This window comes from Tenrec ecaudatus (genome assembly GCF_050624435.1).
Source record: "Tenrec ecaudatus isolate mTenEca1 chromosome 5 unlocalized genomic scaffold, mTenEca1.hap1 SUPER_5_unloc_5, whole genome shotgun sequence".
NCBI lineage: Eukaryota > Metazoa > Chordata > Mammalia > Afrosoricida > Tenrecidae > Tenrec > Tenrec ecaudatus.
In genome coordinates, this window is record NW_027457603.1 from 1,104,546 (window position 1) to 1,128,524 (window position 23,979).

At 47.1% G+C, this 23,979-nt stretch overlaps 1 long non-coding RNA gene across 1 annotated transcript in view; it reads left to right on the plus strand.

Moving 5' to 3' along the window:
• LOC142435885 (uncharacterized) overlaps positions 1-23,662 on the plus strand; it is a 240,223-nt gene extending 216,561 nt beyond the window's left edge. The window contains exon 4 of the long non-coding RNA XR_012781647.1: positions 22,052-23,662. This is a non-coding gene — a long non-coding RNA (uncharacterized LOC142435885). The remainder of the gene's footprint in view (positions 1-22,051) is intronic.
• Positions 23,663-23,979: the final 317 nt, after the last annotated feature.

Sequence of the window (23,979 nt, forward strand, 5' to 3'; positions counted from 1 at the left end):
CTGCCATGCTCAGTCTTCCTTTGGGTTTCAGTAATTACTCTTGGTTACATTACCCTTGATCACGCCCTACCAGGCCTCCTACATCCCCCTCACCACCGATTTCCATCACTTTTTGTTCCCTTGTCTCTGGAATCCTTAACACCACTACCTTTCTTCCCACCTCCCTCTCTCGCATGTCCTCCAGGATGTGCTAGTCCCGTTTTTTTTTTCTCCTCCAGATTGTTCGTTCAGCCTATCTTATTTAGACAGACCTGTAGAGGCAATAACATGCACAAAAACAATAAAGAACAAAACCAAGCAGCAAAATAAACAAAACAACAAAAATCCAATTACAATAAAAGAAAACAAAGGTCAACAAGATAGAAAACCTCATAGATAGTTTAAGGACTATGTGTTGGCCTTTAGAAGTGTTTTCTAGTCCAGTCTTTTGGGGCACCAAACCCTGACCCTAAAGTCCACCTTTAGCATTTCCTTGGGATCTTGCTGCTCCTTTTACTTGCTCTTCTGCTGTACCCCCTTAGTGTTATGCCTCGGTGTAGCGAGATCAGTTTGGGGGTAATTCCCACACTGTGTCTCCAGTGTTGTCCCCTCTAGGGCTATGGGTCTTTGAGGGACATTGTGTCTCATCGTGGGGCTGGCCATGTGGTCTTCTATGTGAACTGACTTCTCTGAGTGGGAACATCATCCTCAAGGTCTGGTGGGACAGGATGTGCTCCACTCTCCCCTTCTCCCCTTCATCTCTGTGTGCTCTGATCAGATAATGTCTCTGTCCAGGAGATGCAAATTCAATGCTATCCTCTGAAATAAAATCTTTGGGAGGGGTTGTGGGGAATATCTGCTCAGATCTTTGGTGGGTCCAGGAGAGAGGGACTGCTCGGCTGGGCACAGCCACGAGGGGCTCAGAACTCTGGCTCCAGAAAATGGTTGTAAGTTTGGCTTTGTTTTTAACCAGTTGTGTGCCTCTGGGTCAACACCTGTGTTTTTTTGAGTTAGTTTTCTGATCCGAAAAGTAAAGGTACTCCATTGTCCAGACTCCCATGTCACCAAGTGATCGATAGGGGCTAACCAGAGCCTGATTCAAATAGTGTGGATCTGTTAGGTGCCTTCTAGACCTGGGGTGGCGATTCTGAGCCCAGGACAACAATAATGTCCGAGAGGTGATATAGGTGGCTCCATATTGAAACAGGAAGACCACTGTGGAGATTTTGTCCTTCCACTGATGGCCACAGGCCACCGCCTCACGTCCTGCAAAAACAGTTTCCCTGGCTCAACAGCCAAGCCAGGGGCCAGTGCCATAAAAATCATATGGCTAACTGGGACAAAGGGCAGACAGATATTTTTTATCATGATGTCTTGAGAAACCCACCTAACCTCCATGCAAATCTTCTGGTGTGAGTTATTTTTGGAAGCAATCATATGCTGACAGTAATTCAAATCTTTCCTTTTGACAATTTGCCTGTACTCTTTTCTGAACCTGAGAAGGTAATCCCTGTGTCCACTAAGAAATTGACTGGCTGGCCTCCTACTTGGACAGTTAGCCTGGGATCCTGGGGACCAAGTGAAACAGAGCACGGACACCTTCATTCAGCTTCTTCAAGCATTATTGTCTCTTGCTTGGGATTTTCTAGGTGTGGATGAGGCCCGTCCTCTCTATTGGAGGGTTGTCTGCTTCTCCTGGGGTATTCAAGGCACTGATTTTTCCAATGTCCTTCTTTCCTGCAGTAGGCACATTGATCCTGCCCCATGGCTTGGCGGTGCCCACAGGTCAGTCTCTCCGTAAGTGGGCCATGCTCTCCTTTTCCTGAGTCTCTGGGGTCTCTCATGGCAATTCCTAGTATTTTAACTAGTTTCTTTGTCTCTGTCGTGGTAGGATCATCTCTGTTGTTACACACCCGCTGAGCCACTTGTACCAAATCACTAAGATTTTTCCCGTCAAACCCTTCCCACTTCTTTTTCATGTCTGAGTCAGACTGAGTAATAAAGGCAATACTTATTGCCCTCCTGTTCTCAGGGCCTCCAGGCCTTTAGGGATATAAAGCCCGTAGGCTTCCATCAGTCACTCTAAAAAGGCACGCAGACATTCTCTTGTAAGAGCCTGAAAATTCTCACTGACCTTAGATAAATTCATAGGTTTTCTAGCTGTTCCACTGAGGGCCTGCAAGAGAAACTGGTGATACCTGGTTAGGCCTTCTGTGCCTTGCTAGGAGTTTGGATCTCACATTTTTCATGCAGTGGCAAAAAGAGTTTCCCTCACATGGGGAGTGCCTGCTGTCTGACCATCATGTCCATTGACTGCTTACTGGGCCTCTCTCTGGCAGGGCTACTGTACCTGTGTTGTGAACAGCACCTGGAGAAGTTGCTGGCAATTTCTGGAGGTGGGCTAATGCATATGGAAAACCGTTTCTATCAAGGAATCAGACCTGCTTTGTCAGGAAAAGGGATTTTGTTGATTCCAATTATACAAATCACTGGAATACAAGGGGATATATACCCAAAAAGGGACTCAGGGGTCTTCCCCAGGTGTTGGGGCTGCTTGCCTTGAGTGTAGAATGGCTGCTGCCGAATCATCCTTCTTGGGGGGTGGGGCGGTCGAGATCCCATACCAGCCCAAGTGTATGTTGGGGTGTGGACTCAGAAAGGAGTTATGAGTATTTCTCTCTCTCCAGCCCCATGCACCTGACAGGGTGGCAGTGATAATGAAGGGTCGTAAGCTAGTTCTCCCACTCCCAGAATCCTCCTGCAAAAAGGAATAAAGCCGAGACAGAGGGGTATGGGGAGGGGTTGGGGAAGGGCAGCCTCCACCTTAGTGGTTTTAGGACCTTGGGTCTATTTTTTTTCTGGTCCTGCCATGTTTCCTGAAATCTTGAAACAAGAACCCTTTCTGTTGCAGGAGGAACTAAGTCTTTTGTTTATGCTGGCTTATTAGTGGAAATGTCATTCCACGCATCAATGTTAGGGATCAGATAGGGATGTCCTGGTTCCCCATAAACATAACTATGAACTCTGAGAAATAGGGGAAGGGAAAACGAGTCTTGCATGGGCAAATCAGGAACTCTTCTGTCCAATCACCTTTAAACAAATTGCGGAGTCTCCAGGCTTTAGGGCTGAAACTACATTCTCTTTGTGAGCGCCTAGAGCAGGGGTCCTCAAACAATAGCCTGTGAGCCACATGCGGATAGCCGAGGACCTTGATCCTGTCCGCCGAGTGTTTGTGCCCCGTTTGTTTGTGTGTTTTTTTTAAACTTCAAAATAAGGTATGTGCAGGAAGCATAGGAATTTGTTCATAGTTTTATTGAAACGATAGTTCGGCCCTCCAACTGATCAGAGGGACAGTGAACTGGTCCCTGTTTAAAGAGTTTAAGGACCCCTGGCCTAGAGAAATCAGAAATCCGTAGTTCTGGGGAGAGCACTCCTGTTAAGGAGGTTTCCTTTCTAAGCAAGCCCAGACAGTGGCAATTGGATCTCGGTGCACCTCGAAATGTTGTAGCCAGTCTCCATTCCCAGAAAGAAAACTACTCCGACCGCTGGCAAGTTCAACAGAAAAAGTTTTTTTTCCTGAGCAGCCCCAGTCTAATTGTCCAAAGGTTTTTATACTTTTGCAATGTGCAGGTGTGCAAGCAGGCAGAGTAGAGAAGCAGGGTGTTGCAGTTAGTCATTCTTAGTTGAACAAAGACTGCTCTGGTCGCTCTCGCGAATCTTCTGAGCATCCATATCCTTTGGGACATTCCCTTGGGCACATCTGCACAGCCTACCTCCCCTACATCAGCTAGTTCATTTACAGTTCATAGCTACTTTATTTACTTTACATGGTGCCTTCTGTCAGCTCATAATGGCTTCACTCTTGTCAAGGCTGTTTAAGCTTTTCCCAGAGATCCTATATAGCCGCCATTGTGGCCATGGGGAAACGGGGCCTGTGACCCTGGCCAAGATGGTGCCCACCAGCCCAAACATGTGGAAGGGCACTGCCTAGGGAGCTGGTTGAATAGACCTGGGAGTTAGCCCTGCCTTGTCCTGGGAGCCAAATATTTCCCTTTTCCCCTCCATTCCCTTTCTCCTGGCTTTTCAAACAAGCTGCTTTAGCCCTATAATGCCCAGCACAACATTTTTATAACATTTAATTGAAACTTATCTGGTACCAAACTTATAAATTATCAATGTGACAATTTGGTTACATTTCAAAAACATTGCACGTTTTATATATTTGAATGCCATATATACATATTGATAACTATGAAAGTAAAGAATAAAAATGTTTAAAATTATTTCCTGAATTTAAAACTTGAGGCGTTATAGTGTTAGTGTTCTTACCAGTGTAGGTTTGTTCCTTGTTACAGGCTGGTTTTCCGTGGCCCAGGCTTAGGCCAATGGCATATGGAACCCTTCCTGTGTAACTGTTACCTTTTGGCTTTCAGTGTTGCTGCTTAAGGCACTTTTGGGGAAAGCTCTTAATACACAGTTCCACTGCCACGATGTTCCAGACAGAAATTCCAATTCCCTTAAGGTTCCCTGAGCTTCCAGATGCCCCTTCCCTTCAGAAATTTGAGAGTCTGCTCCCGCCAGCAGGCATCTTGGAGGGCCATGGGGCCATCCCAAGCAGTGGTTCTCCTAGCTTGTCTAGAATAATGGTTGGACTTAAAGTCGACCTCAGTGAGTTGTCTTTGATCCCTTACTTCTTGCTGGGGCATCTTCCTGAGGCAACAGATTCAGGGCAACAAAGGGCTCGCTCTCAAGTGGGGTTTATTGACCTTGAGGCAGCAAGCTCTACATAGCCTTCTTTTGTGCTTTCTAGATGGGACTTAGCAGCTTCATACTCAGGAATTGCCCCCTTGCATGAATCCTGTCCAATTGGGATAGAGTTGACACAGAGGCTAGACAAACAAAAGCTGATACACTATGCAACTTTATTTGAGAAAGGAGAATGGTGGCCAGAGAATGGTACACTTTCCCTTCTAACCCTGATTCACCTGGAACAGTTTTGTAAAGTGATTGGAAAGTGGGCCGAAATGCCAGAAGTTACAGCATTTCTCCTTTTGAGGAGCAGTAGAGACCTTCATCCCCAGTGCACCCAGGAACCCCTAAGGCAGGCATCCTCAAACTGTGGCCCGTGGGGCACATGTGGCCTGACGACATTTATCCCACCCTCAGGGTGTTTTTGCTGCCTCTGCATGTCCTACTTAGTAGCCGATTCGTGCAATGTGCATAGGAATTTGTTCATAGTTTGGTTTTTTTTAACTATAGTCTGGTGCTCCAACGGTCTGAGGGACAGTGAACTGGCCCCCTGTGTAAACAGTTTGAGGACCCCTGCCCTAAGGGATCCTGGACTTAGGGGTTACTAATCTCCCAGCCCTGAAACATCCCTGAACATTCTACCCGTTGTAGGAGGCACCATGGGAATTTGGTCTCTGGGTAATTTACAAGTCTTTTATTCAATTTGAAGCCAAGAAAATTAAAAATGACTCAGACACTTACTTTCTTTTGATCCCTGTTGACTCCCGCTGTAGTATTCCAATATTACAATTTAACGCTATAACGCATGACCTTTTCATTCCATTCAATTAAATGTGTGTGTATAGATAGATAGATAGATAACTATGAAAGTAATTAATGAAAACAAAATTTGTTTGACCAAAGTTAATAATTGAGGGATAATAGGATTAAATAGAAGCATGGTTCTTATCAGTGGGTCCAAACATTAGGATCATAAATGAAACAGTGATCTCAGTGCACCCAGTAGTTCCCAAACCCTGTACCCTCATAGGGGAAATTGTGGATGCTTTTACTCCCGTGCCTATACTTAGAACGAACAAACACACATGCCTGATAATCCTAGGATTTTTTTTGTTTCCTGTGACACTCACCTAATTTCAAGGGCACTGCCACCTCACAAGCCTAGCCTTGTCTCAGTTAAACTGTTCACCCTTTTGTCCGTTTGTTTGTTTTTCCAGAAGTTCTCAAGTTACCAAGCCCTCTGAACCAAGTGTGCCACCTCTAGGACCACCATCTCCTGGACCACCTCAACCTTATCCATCCTAGACCTGAATGGACAACCCCTCCCAGCAGAGTAGAAAGGGTATGGACTTCACCCTTTTGCCAGCAGGAAGTACCTAAAGATGTCGTCGCCTTGTACCCCAAAGATTTGGGTCCATATCTCTTCAGGGTGTAAATTTTAGGTAGCTAGCATAGGGACTAGGTTGTCCATGATGCATGCTCAGAGGGCCAAGCTAGCCACCCAGGAAAGAGTGGCACACCGAGCGTGCTCAGAGGTCCAGGTTTCCAGTCAGGAAGGCCAGGTACACCTGGGTGGGTGCTGCACCCACATTGACCCACCTAGGCCAAGTAAATTCAATTCAGCCACTGGGGTCCACCAGGGTTGCCTACCATACCTCCCTATCTCTCCTAAAACACAATTGGATCACAAACCTGGCTTTGGCGTGAATTCTTTCTCATGCAGAGCCAAGGACCAAGGTATATCTGTCCACAGAGAGAAAAACCTAGGAAAGCTCTTTGGAGGCAGCAGCACTGCACATGAGTGGCTATTGGATACTGTTTAGATGCATGGCTTTCTATTTGGAACTTTTTTTTGTCTCACCTGAATGGAAAGGAAGAGGTAATACTTCTGGATCACACAGTATCCATGCCCACAAATGAGCTGCTCATTCCACAGTCCTGGCAGTGCCTTTTGAAAACCCTCTGCTTTAGAATGTCACTCCTTGAAGATGGCAGTGGGAGTGGCTGGGGCCAAGTATGCTGCCTCTTACTCCCAGTTGCAGGTTTCTGGATGCTGATTGTATCTCTTACAGCATCAATTAGTGGGCTTGTTGTCTGCCTCAGGCTTTGTTCACAGAGATCCTCCAGCTAGGTGGTGGTGTGTGCGCATAAGCAGAGGCTTCCTGCCAATCCCCCATGAGTAGTAGAGCTCCCATGGTGTGGACTCCATGAAAGCCGTGCTCCAGCCAGCAGGATTACAAAGGAGGGTGGGCCGGGCAGGACAGGAGGGCCATTGCCCCTATGGAATGACCTCAGAACCCTGCCTCCCTCCCTGTCCAGCTCCTGGGACTATGGGCCCTAAGCTTCATGCCTGACTCAGGAATAGACACAGGGTGAGGCAACTCCAGTAGGTGATTTTGCTGATCTAATCCAGCCTGAGATCATCCTTGCATGTGCCCTCTGTCCAGACCTTTTTTTAAATTGTTCATGCAACACTAACCACAATGCATATATACATCGGTTGTGTAAAGCACATTTGTACATTCATTGCCCTCATTATTCTCAAAATATCCACTCTCCACCCCACCCAAGCCCCTGGCCTCAGCTCCTCATTTTTCCCCCTCCATTCGAGCTACCCTTGATAATTTACTAATTATTTTCTCATATCTTGCACTGTCTGGTGTTCCTTCACCCACTTTTCTGTTGAGGTTAAATGTAGATCCCTGTATACGGTTTCCGTTTTCCAACCTACCCTCCCTCCACCCTTCCCGAGTCTGCACTCATAACACTGGTCCTCAAGGGCTCATCCACCCTGGATTCCCCATGTTTCCTGTTCCTATCTGTCCAAGTGTACATTCTCTAGTCTAGCCTGATTTGTAAATTAGACTTGGGATCATGATAGTGGGAGAGAGGAAACATGTAGGAACTAGGGGAAAGCTGTGTTTCATCGTTATTATCTGGTACCTGTCTTGGTTTATCTCCTCCCTGACACCCTTCTGTTAGGGATGTCCAGAGGACTGTAAATGGGCTTTGTGTCTGTACCCAGCACTCCCCGCTCATTCGCAATGATAAGATTTTTTTTGTTCTGATGATGCCTGCTACCAAATCTTTTCAAAACCTCATGATCACACAAGCTGGTGTGCTTCTTCCATGTGGGCTTTGTTTCTTCTGAGCTAGATGGGCGCTTGTTTTCCTTTAAGCCTTTAAGACCTCACATGCTATATATTTGATAGCTGGGCACCATTAGCTTTCTTCACCACATTTGCTTATGTACCTGCTTTGTGTTCAGTGATCGTGTAGGGAAGGTGAGCATCATAGAATGCCAATTTAATAGAACAGTATTTTTGCAACGAGGGAGTCCTTGAGCAGTGGCCCAATGTCCATCTGCTACCTTAATACAAAACCTATAAATATAGGGACATAGATCTATTTCCCCATGCTCATATATTTAAATATGTACATGCCTTTTTTTAAACCTCTATAATTGACCCTTGCTTCCTAGCTTGCTTTTCTATTCCCTTTGATTTGCCTCTTGGGCCCACTGCCATGCTCACTTTTCATTTGTGCTTCAGTAATTCAGTAATTCCTCTTGGTTCCATTGGTTCCATTTCCCTTGATCACTCCCTACCAGGCCTCCTACATCCCCCTCACCACCGATTTGCATCACCTGTTCTTCCCTTTTCTCTGGGTTTCTTAACACCACTACCTTTCCCCACACCTCCCTCTCTCCCATGTCTCCCCAGAAGTGTTGGTCCTGTTTTCTCTCCTCCAGATTGTTCATCCAGCCTATCTTATTTAGACAGACCTGTAGATGTAATAACATACACAAAACAAGACAGAGCAAAACCAAGCACTAAAAGCAACAAAACAACCAAAATCCAATGACAATGAATGAAAACAACTCAACAAGAAAGAAGTGGCTCATCGTTAGTTCAAGGTCGGTTTGTTGGCCTTTAAGAGTGTTTTCCAGTCCAGTCTGTTGGTGTACCAAGTACTGGCCCCAAAGTCATCCTTTGGCATTCCCTGGGGACCTTGATGCTTCGTTTTCTTGCTCTTCTGCTGTACCCCCTTAGTGTTATGCCTCGGTGTGGCAGGATTAGTTCGGGCGCATTTCCCACACTGTGTCTTCAGTGTTGTCCCCTCTAAGGCTATGGGTCTTTGAGGGGTGTCTTGTCTCATCGTGGGGCTGGCCATGTGGTCTTCTATGTGGACTGGATTCTCTGAGTGGGAACATCATCCTCAAGTCCTGGTGTGCCAGGATGTGCTCCACATTCCCCTCCTCCCCCTTCATCTGCTCCATGTGCTCCGATCAGATATGTCCCTCTCTCAGAGCTGCAGATTCACTGCCCCCTTCTGAAATAAAATATTTGGCATGGGAAGGTGAGTTGGGTGGGAGGATCTGCTCAGATCATTTGATGGTTCAGGATAGATTGACTGTTCGGCTGGGGACAGGTATGTGGGGCTTAGGGCTCTGGCTCCCAACACTGGTTGTGAATATGTCTTTGTTGTTAACCAGTTGTGTGCCTGTGGGTCAACACCTGTGTCTTTTTGAGTGAGTTTTCTCATCTGCAGAGTAAAGGTAATCCATTATCCAGACTCCCATGTCACCAATTGATTGAGAGGCACTAACCAGAGCCTGATTGAAATAGTGTGTACCTGTCAGGCGTGTTCTAAAAACACCTTAAAAGTCGTAAAAACACTATAAATGCCTTAAAAACCCTAAAACGTCTAAAATATTTCTAAAATGCTAAGACCACACCTAAAGACTCTCTAAAACATCTTAAGACCATTAAATACATGGTAAAAGGCTTTCTAAAACACCCTAATGCGCCATAAGTCTTAAAAAAAAACTCCTTACGTCCCGAAAACATAATAAATGCCCTAATATTATGCAAATGCCTTAAAACGCAAAATAAAGAACACGTGAAGCCCTAAAAACACGCTAAAAGTCTTTTAAAACCCCAAGAACATCCCTACAAAGCAACCCGAAGCACTATAAAACCCTGTAAAAGTCCAACAGCCTAATAGACATGAATTCACCATGAAAGCAAAAAATAATCCAACAAAACCCTAAAGCCCTGAAAACCAAAACCTAATCCCCCCAAACACTCTAAGGCCTTAAGAAGCACCCTAAAATTTTAACAAAACACTAAAAGCCATAAAAACACATATAAGCCTAATAAACACCCTTAAACACTAAAATCACCCTAAAAGCCTTAAAATGTCTGAAAAGCCATAATATTCCCTAAAATTCAAATAACACTCTGAAGCCACAAATAACACACTAAATGCCTCCCAAAACATGTGGAACTTCCAAATCATATCCCTAGAAGATTCCCAAACCATGAACTTCCAAAACCACATAAATGCCCTGAAGACAACATGAAAGCCCCAACAAAACATAAAATGCTGGGGAAAAACACATAAAATATTTTAAAATACCCTAAAATCTCTAAGAAACCCTGTAAGATCACTAAAAACACCCCTACCTGCTAAAAAATACCTATACACTCCAAAAAATCACCCCTAAATCCCTTAAAAACTCCCTTAAACCTTATAAAACACCCTTAAAGCCCAAACCACCCTAATGCGCAAAAAAATTAAATGACCCCAAATGACCTTAAAGCCCTAAAAATCACATGCCACAAAAAAATCCTAAATGACCCCAAAATTCCAACTCAAAGCCAGCCTACAAGTCTTTTATGAGAACAGTTTTATCTTTCTACCAAGGAGAAGTTTGTAGGTTCAACCCCTGACCTATGCCCTTACCATATGAAGTTAGTAATCAGTGGTTTTGCAATTCTTTGAAGAAAGATGAGGGTAATTTTATCAGGAGTGAATTAAACTTGTCTAGTGCCTTGAGTAGAACTGATAACTGTACTACATTGAGTCGTCTGGTCAAGGAGCATGGGATATTATCCCATTTGCTGAGGTCACTCTTGATTTCTTGTAATTTCTGAAGTTTTCCTCATATAAATCTGTTGTTTTTTTATTCAAGTATAGATATAGATATTTTCATTTACGCTTGGCTATTGTAAATGGTACTGCCTGAAAATGTGTATTTCATTAATTATTATTTCTTGATCTATTTCTTCATCCTTCGAAATATTATCAGTTTGTTGTGGTAGATAAACATTAGGACTTTGCATAACTTAGAAATATTACATTTCACAGAAAAATCATATTAATTATGTCGACAGAGCTATAAAAGGAATGTTGCCCTGCATATCTTCAGATATGACAGCTGTTTCATTGAGAAATTAAGCCAGACAGACACAATGTGATGTAAATTTTGTTATTTTCATGTGGGTTCCTTCACTCTTCCAAAAAAATGAGGTTCATGAGCCCCTTGGGGAATGAGTTTGAGTTCAGATCAGATGTCTATTTATATATTTGAGTCCTGAAGCCCATTTGATGGACTGTTCTGTTGCTTCCAAAGTAGTCAGTCACTTCCCCACCAATTAGAGAATTTGTCCGAAGCAAAAGTAAAAGTGTGGCGTACGACATTTGACTGCACACCATCTAAAATCACACTCTCATTTGGTGTTGGCAGTTTTACTTGTATTTCAATTGTAAACTACACTTCAGAGTTCAGGCTAGTGAAAACGTTTCAGTGGAAAAAATTTGCACACAACTACGTGCAGTTTGTGATTCTGTTGTTCCCAAGCAAGGCTATGAGGACAAAGATGCACAAGCATGGGGGGCACTGCAGACAATGTGTGAAAGTTTCCAGGAGCTCAGGGGTGGACAGCGGCTGCTAATTCTCCCGTGCTGGCAGTGAGCTATGTGGGAGGGCTTTGTGTGAGGTCCCTGTGGGGTCTCTGAGAAGTCTCCATAAAGGATGCTGAGAACTTCATATGAAGTCTCTGTGCGAGGCCTCTGAGTCTCTCTGGAAGTCTCCAAGGAAGTATGTGTGTGAGGTTTCTCTCTCGGGTATGTGTGAGTGTCCTTGTGAGATGTCTGCTGAATTGTGGGGGGTGGGGGGCAGGTGTTTCGCTGAGGTCTCTGCAGGTCTGAGTGGGCTTCCCTTTGTTTGACCTCACAGCACCATATAAGAGGACCTGGTGGCAGGGGAAAGGGAAGGGGCTTGGTCCATGCACCCCTTGCTGTTCTTTCAGGGTCTTCTCTCCATCTCCGTGCACTTACCTAGCACGAACGGTAGGGTTCAGCAGCGGGTAGTCCGGTGTCCAGCTCTTCACTCTCTAGGAACACACCCAAGCTACCTGCTACCCAAGAGGCCCCAGATCCAGGCTCTGCAGATCCAGAATCTGATTTTTTACTGCCACAGTCACTCCAGAGGCTGCCTTGGCACAATCAGGACTCCAGAAACAACATCATGCTGCTGTACCAGCAGTCTCTGGGGCCTATGTCCACTTCCCTCCTCCACCACTGGTGTCAGTCCCCACCCACCCCACACACACACTTGGTGTCCTGACTGAGGCATGGAGGTCAAGGCTCAGTGGATGTCTTCCTCGCCATCCTTTACTGTTTAGTTCAGTAAACAGTAAACCCTGGCCCACCAGGGGTGTTCTTTTAAGCACATGAGAATTTACTCTAGCGGATCAACTAATCATATTTTGGGGGGCCTTCCTGCCTTCTTCTATAATCTGGTGCCCAGGAAATAAAACCCTGTGTTAGAAGCACAGAGGAAACACTGACCACTATTGAACTGGTTTCCCTTATCAAGACAGGTGATGTCTAATCTCCATGCACATCCTGATTTCCCAGGAGTCTCTAGGGGAAGGGAAGGCTGCTCCCAGTTGTGACTTTCTTTGCAGCACTCAGTCCTTAGAAGCCACTCTCTCCAGAGAACATTCCTAGAGCACGTGCACGCGTGTGTGTGTGTGTGTGTGTGTGCGTGTGTGTGAAGATCACCAGCCTGGGGTCATGTTTCCTGAGAACATTCCTAGAGTGTGCGCGTTAGTGTGTGTGTGAAAACCACCAGCCTGGGATCATGTTTCCTGAGAACATTCCTAGAGCGTGTGTGTGTGTGTGTGTGCATGTGTGTGTGTGTGTGTGTGTGTGTGAAGACCACCAGCCTGGGGTCATGTTTGCTGAGAACATTCCTAGAGCATGTATGTGTGTGTGTGCACACGCGTGTGTGTGCATGTGAAGACCACCAGCCTGGGGTCCTGTTTCGTGAGAACATTCCTAGAGCGCGGACGCGTGTGTGTATGCATGTGTGAAGCCCAAAAGCCTGGGGTCATGTTTCCTGAGTCCTGGCACCCTGTTATTGACTCATCCCCACTCTACCCCACCCTGGCTATCAACTCATCCTTCCCCCAGTCAGGAGATGGAAATCAAGTAAAATAACAGTTTGTCGCCCCACTAAAGATAGTATTGAGAAAGTAACCTTCCCTGCTTGAAAGCTGTGCCTTTGCTATACAACCCAGTGCTCTCTGTAGGAGATAAAGTTCTGCTGTGGGGGCAGCTAGCTAAAGCTGGGGTGAAGCACCTGGCCGATTCCCCTTTGTAAGCCTGTGTTAGCTCCGCTTGTGTCTTGCATCATTTCTGGGGATCCTCATGCTCTTTGGCCTCCTTTGCTACGTCCAACGCTTCATATTCTTCTTCACTGTATCCTTCCCTACCCTGTGTCCATGGTGCCTAACCATTAGTGGTTATTACACAGACGCTCATCCTGTACCACTCAGCCTAAGCTGTTGCTCCTTCTCCGGGTTTATATACAGAGGAAGGCATGTGAGCTGTGAACCGGATTTTCCCTTGGTGCAGTGGGTGAGCAGAGTCCCCCGCTGGCAGCCTCCCTAGCAGTTCCCACCCACATGTGTCAGACCTGGGACTTCCATCCTGGAGGTTACCCTAGGCTGGGAGAGAGGCAAAGGTAGCAAAATATGTCATTTCCCATTTTGTGACAGGTGTATTGAGGCGGAACCTCCATGCCAAACTTGGCAGCCTTCATCAAATGCACATGTGGGACTTAGACAGGCCGCCACATGTCTCATGCCTGCTTGGTACCATGAGACGCTACTTTGGTCTAAACCTCTTCTGGACCCTCGATGGAATTTCTTGGCTGGATTGCGCCTCTCAAAACCTATCAACTGCAGCCACATAACGTTGAAGACAAAGTAATGGCACCAGGGAACATTCTTCACTGTGTTGGGACCTTCTGAGGTTTTCACAGTAGGGGTGTTACCATAAATCATAAGAGGTGCAAAATGAAGAACTTGGGATGGAAGTGGGTGGGAAACACTGCTGAAAACCTCCTCCAGAGCCCTGCCCTTTGAGAAGTCAAAGCTAGCACTCAGAGAAGGAGACGCAGTATCTAACATAGTTAAAGGTATATTATGCCAACCTCGTCAATGAACTCATGTGGGGTTAATTGAAGGGCAGGGAGATCAATGGCTCTGTGAGCCTAGCCTTTCTGGTCTCTTGCTCTCTGATAGTGCCACCAGGGTGGATATGCATTTGTTAGGTCCCTAAAGCAGCTGGAAAGACTCATTTCCTGGGAGATCCCTGAGGAGAAGCCGCATGGACCTACCCTGTTGCAGCCCTGGTTTCTGCAGCAGCCTCATGGAGAACCTGCCAGCGCACGGACTACAATTTCCTCCTGCAGTCCTTGTCTCCCCGTGTGTTTTTGGATTGTGAGGAGGACTTTGTAGATTGGTGTCAGACACATGGGATACTATTGGACTGGTGGTCTTAGATTGAACTGGGTTGGGATGCTTTTCAATGTTCACTTAACCTTTATATAAAACTCATAAAATATGAGTGTATGAATTTTGTTTCTCTAGTCTACACAGACTAACACACATGACACCCCCTCTAGATCCCGCCATGCAGCACAGAAGTCACACTTTAATGTAGGAGGGGGAAAATCTCAATTTGGAACAATGAATATCATGGCTGAGAGAAGCCATTAGCCTGTGCAGAACAGGCTAAAGTGGCTGGCATGGATACTTTCCTACTAATCAGAGCAGAAGAAGCGTCTTCTAATTTGCCAGATAAGACATATTCTCGAAGACAGTGACGTGGGCAGTGGTAAGGGTAACTGGAGTAAGCCCACCTCCTCCGCCTCTGCTGCTGCAAGCTGACTGGGCACACAAACACCCTGGGGGGCAATGGCTGAGTGTGGCTTCTGACACTGAATCCCCTGAACGGACAGAAATTTGTGAATACATCCCTGATACAGGTGCTCGTGGTGGGAAGGCTCTGGCAGTCAGGTATCGCCTGGTGGAGGCAGGGTCTCACACTTGCCACTCTCCTGTGTTCTACAAAGAAAGGAGCCCTGCAGCTGGAGGAACATCCATTAACTGAGGCCTGCGCTTCTTTTCGTGGACATAACGTTGACGCAAGATACTCCTGATGACAGCCTGGTGTCCCCTCTAGGACTTGGCCAACATCTGTCGTGAGCACCTGAGCCTCCGTGACCTTGTTAGGAGACACTGGTTGTCTTTGAAGGGGCCCAAGGCTGTGACCACAGGGTAATACGGGCTTTCCTTTTTGCAAAGGATCACCGTGTCCTGTAGATTTTTTGCTGGAGCAAATCCACTGGACAAAGTGCTTCCTCCATTTTTTGCTGTGGCCCTCAGCAGGAAGCTGTCCCTTCTCTGGTGGGAGCTGTGAGGACTTGATCTCAAGGCACTCAGCCAATGCCTTGTCTTGCACAGGCTGGCTTAACCCACAGACTTGGGAGATGCCTCTTCCCGCTAATCCTTTTCCATGCTCTTCTGGATTGGGCCATTTATGAGTCTCCCTCTTGTCAGTGGGAACAGCATCCTTCCTTCTCCTTGTCGAGGGGTCCTGAAGGTTGGGGCTTTTGAGCTTCTGCTGCCCCATGTAACTTGCTCTAGCCACCACGAAGCCACTTGGCCCTTGACATATTGGCTTATCCCCAGTGAACAAATGCTGGGGGCGGCAATGGACCACCTGAGAAGGCAAAACATTGGTGGCAGTGAGCACATCAGTGGTGCAGTCCTGAAGGAGCCCGTCAACAGGACAGCATGGAGAACCATCCTCTGCCTCTACCTCCACCTGGAGCTTAATCTCACTGCACACTCGTGCTGTAAGGCTTGGCTTTTCAGGAACTGGAGCACACTTTCCAGGTAGCAGGAACCTTTTACTACATCCTAGAGCCTCGAAGCACCCCCGGTCCACATCATTGGTTTGAGATTTTGCCAGCACACTGGTTTTGAAAGTGTCTCTATCGTCTAGCTCTATTGAAGAGGACTTCTTGACCACCACCAACCCTGTCTCTTTGGCTCTTGAAGATGGACATTCAGAGTTCACTTCCAATCTGGGGCACAACTAGCACCCTCTTTCCTTGAACCCTTGCTGGTCAGTACTAGATTTGAGGTTTGCTCTAGGCTCTCTCTCTGGACACTTTCATTCTGGAAGGTTCTGCCAAGGATACTGGGCATGAAGGCTGGAAACGGCTGCCTGAGGGCCAATGAGCATCCACTGTCATTATCAAGTGGGGGGTAGGCTGGGGTTCCCTGAACAGGCTCCTCTGTAGGGGAGCAATCAGCAAAAGGACTCTCCAGGGTAGGGCTTGATTTCTTTGGGGTCACTCTCTCTCCCCAGTCTGCCTGACAGGGTTCTCCCAGGACCTTGACAGCCTCAGTTACTAGGTTAGTTCAATACTTAGGGGTGGCTAAGCAGGTGGACTTTGGAAAGGACATTGCGTTGTCTTTTCTTGTCCTACAGAGGTTTGTGGGCTCAAGGACTTTGAGGGGCATGCACCACCTCTGCCTCATTTGGAGCCTTACGATATGCGAGTCCAGCACCTGTTGAGTGCCCGGGCTGAGAAAGGAAAGGCTCTGCGTTGTGTTCAGATCTTCCAGCTCTCCCCAGGAGGCCACATTGACAACATGTGGGTGGGTCAGGGAAATAGACAAAGCGTGCGTGGTCGTCGCAAGACATGAACGGCAAACAATGCCAGGGATCTGATCCTTTCTAATCTGCTCCACCTTCCTGCACATGTGGACATTCAGGGTGTTTTCCAGTAGGATTTTATTTGGACCCCTTAGGGTGTAAGTTCCTGCGTTAATCCCCTTGTGTATCCTCAAATCACTTAACTCCTTTGAGTCGGCTCCCGGAGTTCCTTTTGGGCAGTAGTTTCCTGATCCACAGAGAGATAGATTACATTTGGATATTTTCCTCAAGTAATTCCCTTGTCCATTGACCGAGTTGTTCCTCAGCTGGACACCGGCTCTGCAGCACGCAAGCGACGGTCCAGGGTGTGTGCATCTTCCTGGGGACACCGTCTTCATTACATTCTTCCCCTGCTTGTCTCCAGGTGTTGAGCAGGAGCATTCGGGCTGCTTCATATCCAGACAAGTCCCTGGCCATTTTTCCTGAGGCTGCTTTAGTGTCAGAGACTCAAGAGTCCCATTGCCGAGGGGCCCCTGCAATTGAGGGAAGTTCTCTTGGCGGTGGAGCTCCGATTGCTTCAAGCAGCCAGGAAGCTTGGGGTCTGTCTTTGGGGTCTGCACCTTCTGATTGTCCTGGGGATGAGTGGGTTTGCGAAGACAAAAAGCTTCCTGGGGTCGTGGCATCATAAAGGGTAAAGAACTCTCACTTTCCTGTTGTTTCTTTAAAAAATGGCTTTCCAGCTGTTGAAGTGAATTTGGAATGCGTGATTGGGACTTAGTGTGGACGGTAAGACAGGATTCATCACAGGGACTCTTGTGAGGAGGAGGAAAAGGTACTGCGAGTGGGCCACGGGGCTGTGGACCGGGCGGAGTCAGGACTGTAGCCGGCGGTGGGGCCTGGGCTTGGCATGCAGTTGGAAGTAAAAGTTGGAATCGGCCTTCAGTGTAGGGCAAGGAGTGACGTTGCAACAAGAGTGGGTACTCTTTAGCATGCATTTGAGCGGGTAAGGCATTAGGAATTTCATTAAATAAGACAGTGGGAAACTCTAGGGTGGATCCAGAGACCCTGAGAGCAGCTGCCAGAGACTCCCTGTGCAGAAAAGGTAGACCCCAGAAAAACTCACTGAATTTTTGTGGAAAATGCTTCTGAGGGCTGGGTATCTGCTCTGCTTTGATGCTGGCATTCCAGAAGGGCTGGGGAGGTGCAGTGATCTGCTCCCCATCGAGTGCCTTCAACATATTTAAGGCCTGCAGATGGTATTCTGATACACCCTTTCCTTTTTCTTCCCAAATATTCCATTTCTCTGCCTTTGTGATTTCTATTTCCAGCAGCTTGTGGACATTGGGGTTGAGCAAGGTGGGCCTCCCTACTTCCCCCTGCCTCTTTGTGGGTCCTTCCCGAAAGGTGTCTTCTTGGGGGTGCCAGGTAGAGTGCTCTTTCAGAGACCCAAAGTATTCCAAGGAGGGAAGCTGTAAGTTCTTGGCAGCTGCCCAACACTGGGGTGGGGAGGCAGTAGGGAGGCCTGTGGGATCCTGACTTGTGATGGCTGCCATGGCAGGTGTGGAGCAGCGGTTGTGTGGAGATGGGCTCTGCCTGGGCCTTGCCAACAAGTCATTCTGAGAAGGAGTCCCTGTGGGGTGCGGGGCTGGTGAGTCCCAGAGAGTGCTTGGAGGCTGCAGGTAGGCCTTTGAATCCGGGGGTTTGGCACTGGGTGAGGGAAGAGCCAGTGGTGTGGGTGAAAGACTGTCAGGTTCACGGGAATGTGCGCAGTCTGGTGATTGACTCAAGGCGGGTAAGACATGAGAAGTTGAGATGCACATCTGGGCCCGTGGAAGGGTGGAGTTCTGAGACCTAGGTGTCCGGAATGGATGAGCCGCAGAACCGTGTGGGGCGCGCGTACCGACGTGGACTTCAGCCGTACCTCTATTTCGCCAGCTACCAGAGAGGGCTTGAGCTTTCTGTTGACCAAAGCTGCCAGTGTCAAGTGGGTTTCCCAAGTGGCTGCAGGAGACAGAAGGACCAGATTACTGCCAGGACTGAAGGGGCAAGAGACCTAGCAGGCTAGCAAGGGTCGGTGCAAGCTCAGCCCCTCCCCAAGCCTTGATGGCCTGCTCTTCCTGCCCCACCCCACTGCCTGGGACTCCTGTCATTCTCTGCCCATCCCTGAAAGTGTCCCCCAAACCAGCGCATCCCAGCTGCTCTGCAGCCCGAGGCCACACAGGCACCCTGGTTGGAAGATGCACCCCGCGTTGAAGCAGGAAGGTTACTTACTTCTGCCTAAGACGCAAACGCAGGTTCTGAGCGCCATATAGTTCTTGCAGGAAGCTTCGGAAAACTGGAAATCAAGAGAACCGTTATGGTGCAGCCCTCCCAGAGGACCGAAAGGAATGTCACACGGGCTGTGCACTTAGGACGTTGGACTCTCCAGAGCTCAAGGTCAAATGATAGCTTACTCCCACGGGCAGGAGGTGCTTTGGCATTTCAAGGAGCATCGGTTTCCAATATTGTCTGTGGGGTCTCAGTGAGCAATCTGAACCTTGACAAAGTTACACAGCTTATCGCAGTTACCCCTCAATGTTCCACCTCCAAATCCACCAGAATCTGCTCCTGACACCCCCACTGCTCCCTACTGGGTCCTACCTTGGCCAGCCTTCATCCCATCCTAGGCCCCTCCTGTACATCTGGGAAATATCTGGGTTCTGTTTCCATCCACAGTATCCTTTTGTTCAGGATTATTACCTGAGAGAGACGGGCTGTTGCCACTGGCATCCTGCAGAGGAGGGGACAGGAGAGCTTACAGAGCTTGGTTGAATGGGCAGAACCTTACCTTTCAGAGCGTCACCTTTGTCCCTTGACCTGCTGCTTCTCCTTGTCTCCACCTGAGGCTGGGGCACAAGAGAGGAAGTCAGGCTGGAATCCAATCCTGCGTCTGTTCTTTGTGACAAACTGCAGGCATTTACTGGTGATTAGAAGAATGACAATCTCCATGGAATGACTAAAGCCCAGAAACCAGCTTCTGTGTGAGACCTAGAGTGCATTTCTTCCGTCAGCCTTCCTCTGCTCACGGAGAGCACACACTCTCAGCACTCAGTGTTCTGGTGGGCAAGATTTTGATTATGGAGGCTGAAGCTCTGGGCCAGCCCTTGACCACTTCCTCCCCGGGGTCAGCCATGCTTTCTCAATTAGCCCAGACAGAAAAGGAGCCTTGGCCCAGAGACTGGAGCTCAAGGAAAGAGACTGAGGACCAGTAATGAGAGCTGCCCTTTGAAATGTCTAGTCATCTAGTCCTTAGCCACTGCGTCACTATATTGGGGATTTTTACCTATTGCCCTCTATAACAACTAGAGATGGGAGGTCTGAGATCTTCAAAGAGAAATATTTTTGAATGCTCATCTTACTGGCAAATGATTTACATATCATACGAGTCAATAGTTCAGTCGTTCAATCAGATCAAGGGCAATGGTACAATCAATGATTACCATATCCATTTTAGAACAACACCCCGCCCCCCCTCCATGGTTAAATTGCCTTCAAAAGGAGTTGTGTAATCACAGTCAGGTCTAAAGCTCTCTGTCCCCTCTGGCCTCCTTCATTTTTTCGTCTTGAAATCAATCCCCCTTCACTCCCTAGCTTCCCGATGGGGAAGTTCTCCACACTGCTGATCTCACAATCCCTCCCTCTGCCATGAGATCTCTCCACCTGCAACTCTGTCAACCCTTGTGTCCATGATCATGATGCATCCACGCCTCCTGTGCTTCACAAACAGGGAAAGCCAACAGAAATAATGAAAATCAACATAAGCCGGCAAGGATAAAATGATACCAATGCAGTGAACAAAGTCCTAACAGTGAGTAAGGACGCACCAGCCCTCATCAACATTCCAAAGCCAGGGCTGATGGTCTCTTCTTTCTTGAGATTTCCCCTATCAGGAAATTAATTACGAAAGGAAAAATTTATAAAACAAGGTAAAATCAATCTCTCCTATGGCTGGGTTGAGAATTTCTTACCTTTATCCTTTTCCTGGGTGGTCGCACAGGTGGAGTATTTGGAAGGAAGGGGAGGACCAGGAAGAAGCAACCCACTCCATACAGGATGCCCAAGGTCAAAACAGTGAACCAGGTGGGGTATTGGTAGGTCAGCCAGGAAGCACTTTTCAGTTCCAGCAGAAAGAGAATCTCCTCCATCTTCTGGATACAGCAGTTGCACTCAGGCAACTGAGCACTCTGAGTCCCCTCTGGCTTCAAACCCACTTGCATCACAAACCTGGGCCCACATCACTAAAGGGTCACAGTGGGGTGGGAGGTGACAGCAGGACAACACATAATCCCTCCCTCTACCCTCCAGCTCATCACATCCCTCCCCTGCTCTGGTCTTCTCTCTCCCACTGCCTGCTCTGGGCCTCCAAAGTCACCAGCTGCACCTGATGGAATGGAATCTTAGTGCAAGTTCTTATTCATTCCACCTCCCACCTTGGTATTACGTGCTTCCTTGGCAAGTTGCCTGAATCATGACCAATTTCATAGGCTTAGAATATCTGAAGTTGTCTCTGTCCTCAATGAAAACCTTCTCAAGTCATGGTTTTACTTTGTCTTATCCAAGGTAGAGAACTTAGGTTTATGTAACATTTATTTAGCTTTATGAATGTTGGATGAAAAGCTTGGAATTTGACTTCTATGACCAGGAGAGTTATTCAAGAGCTGAGGTATATCTCTCCCAGGAGAGTGATCTAACAAATTTTCTGCCACATGGTACATTTGGGGAGACAAGGAACACTTAAGCATTAATCATTCTTAACAGTGTCCCCTGTAAATCTTCCTTGTGTGTGACTACTGCCCATTTAGGGCTTGCTCTGGGAACACTTGATGGGGTAATAAGCCTTGCAACAATTCAGGCTCAAAGGGCAAGCATCTGGCTGAGCAAAATAAAGAGATAATATGGATTGAGTTGTGTCCTTACCACTACCACTTGAGATATTCCCCCAAAATTCGTTGGAACCCTAACACTGAAGGCTATAATCTGATTTGGTTATGTGAGGGCTCTCTCTGGGAGAAATGTACCTCTGTCCTTGGCTTCACACAAGAACCACTTGACGCAGAAACCTAGTTTGTGATCCAAGTGACTTTATAAAGGATAGAAGAGGCAAATATGCTCGTGGGGGGTGGGGGCGGACTGGACAGCCCACGCGCGCTGGGTTGCATGACAGCTGGTTTGAGGCCCCCACCCATACCCTGTTAGTAGGCATGGCTGACGGTACTGTTTGACCCCATTGACTGAATTAAGCCCACCTGGTCTAGATGGGGGCCCACCCAGGTTGACCTGCTTCCTGTCACAAGGACCTAAATGTGTGCATCTTTCCAGCCTGAAGCAGCTTTCAACTGTCTGTGATGGGGAGGAGGTTTGGCATGCACAGCAACCACCCTCAGTTCTGCCTCTACTTACCTAACAGGTACACGGCATTTCTTTTCTGTTTTTTAAAACAACAACAAAAAAATCATTTGTAATCTTTCTATTCCAGCGGTGCTAGGAGCAAGGCAGAGGCAAAACCCAAGAACAGGGTTCTTCTCTGTTGAAGCGCGATAAACTCACGGGGAAGCAAACAAGCATCTTCATCCACATGAAGTGAATCTGTGAATCAGCAGCTCCCAACTGACCAAAGCACGCACAGAGCAGCCCAGCATCAAGGTCCGTTTCTGTGCACTGCTCTCACTGTGAGGAAGAGCTTCATGTGCATTAAAAGGGAACTTTTGTAATATTTGAATTTTGAATAGTGGTCTTTGTCAGAAACTGGAAAAAATCTCAAAGCCTGAAGAAATTCCTTTCTAGTACTGAACATTCAAGGGAGCCTGTAGAAGCCTGAAATGATTGCTAGGTGACCACCTGGATCTGCTTGTTGAGTGAAAGTGGCATAATAGCAGCAATAGAGCAGCGGGTTCATTCTGACCACTGACACTCGTGGACCTGGTTTACAGGCAGTAGAGAAGAAGATGAGAGCAGGTTGACTCGTTTGAAGTCCATGACCTACTCTGAGGGGACTAGAGTTGTAGAGAATTGGTGATGGGGCCAAGGCCTAAAGGCAATGCGACCAATGGACACTGAGGTGAGGCCAAGAGAGGGAGCCCACATTGACTTGACCCGAACCCGACCAGATGAAGAGAAGAATGTTGAGCCTGTGCACTGGTGTATACTGCTGCAGACTGTATAGACGAACTGTCCTGCTTTGACTTTCTTGTGGATGTGGACTTCACAAGGTTCCAACTGGCATGAAGACTCTTTATATTGAAGAATATGATTGTCTCCTCAGAGCACTGGGTTGATGGAAGTAGGCAGTAGAGAAACTGGATAGCCAAAATGGGCCAGATAAAGGCGTGAAGTGGCTAGCTTACAAGTTTTCATAGATACTGGAATATATTCATAGAATTATAGGATTAATATGTGGGTGTACCTTACCTGCAATTGTTAAGCATAGGATATTTTTGTTTCATCACTTACAGAATATTATGTTTAAAGGAGGGTGGCACGGAGTGAAATGTATGCATTTTCATATTATACTGTTAGATACTGATATGATTCTATTATTGTTTTGAAATTATATACGGCTAAAGAATTTTGTGAAAATGTCAAATGGACAAGGGGTAGTCTGTTGTCGTTATACAATCTGGTGTCAATTTGGGACTTGAGAGGATTAAGAGTGAAGGGGTAGACTCTAGTCTCTCTATTGGGTTATGGCCAATGAGGCCTCTTTGTGGGCCTGGCCTTCCCGTCAGGGTTCTGGGAAATCTGGTCTTTCCTCCTTGGAGGCAGCAGACTATCTTTCTGCTCATTCCCTGAGAGATGTCCTACTAACAAGACACATGGCACCACACTGATAGAACCCATGCCCTGGGAACTGGAGGAGCCACATGGAGACCCTGCCAAAGCTGAGATGCTTCTACCACCACTGGATGCAGAAGACTTTGCAACTACTGACCTGTGATCTTCCTGCATTTGGGGTCATTGAAGGTGTTTCATGAGTCTGAAGAGAACATTATAGATTGATATCAGACATGGGCTAATATTGGACTTATGGACTTGATCTTGGTTGGGCTGGAATGCTTTCTCAATATACAACTGTTCTTGTATATAAAGGTCTTTCCTATACACATATGAGTGTGGATTTGTTTCTCTAGTCTACCTGGACTAACACTCATGGATCCCTTTCAGGACTGTAAGTTCTGTTCCCCTGACTGCTGCAAAGTATGTGACAGAGAAGAAAAGGGAGAAGAGTGAACTGTACCCATTTATTGAGGTAAGAAAAGTGATGAAGGAGCATGGCCGGTTCCCCAAACTTCATGAGTGGAAAAATGGGCTCTTGGCACAAAATGACATTCAATCTTCACCAAGAGATTCAGGGCTAAATTGCTGCCCTATCTCTGACCTCAGCTTTTGTTTTATTTTAATTCTCAT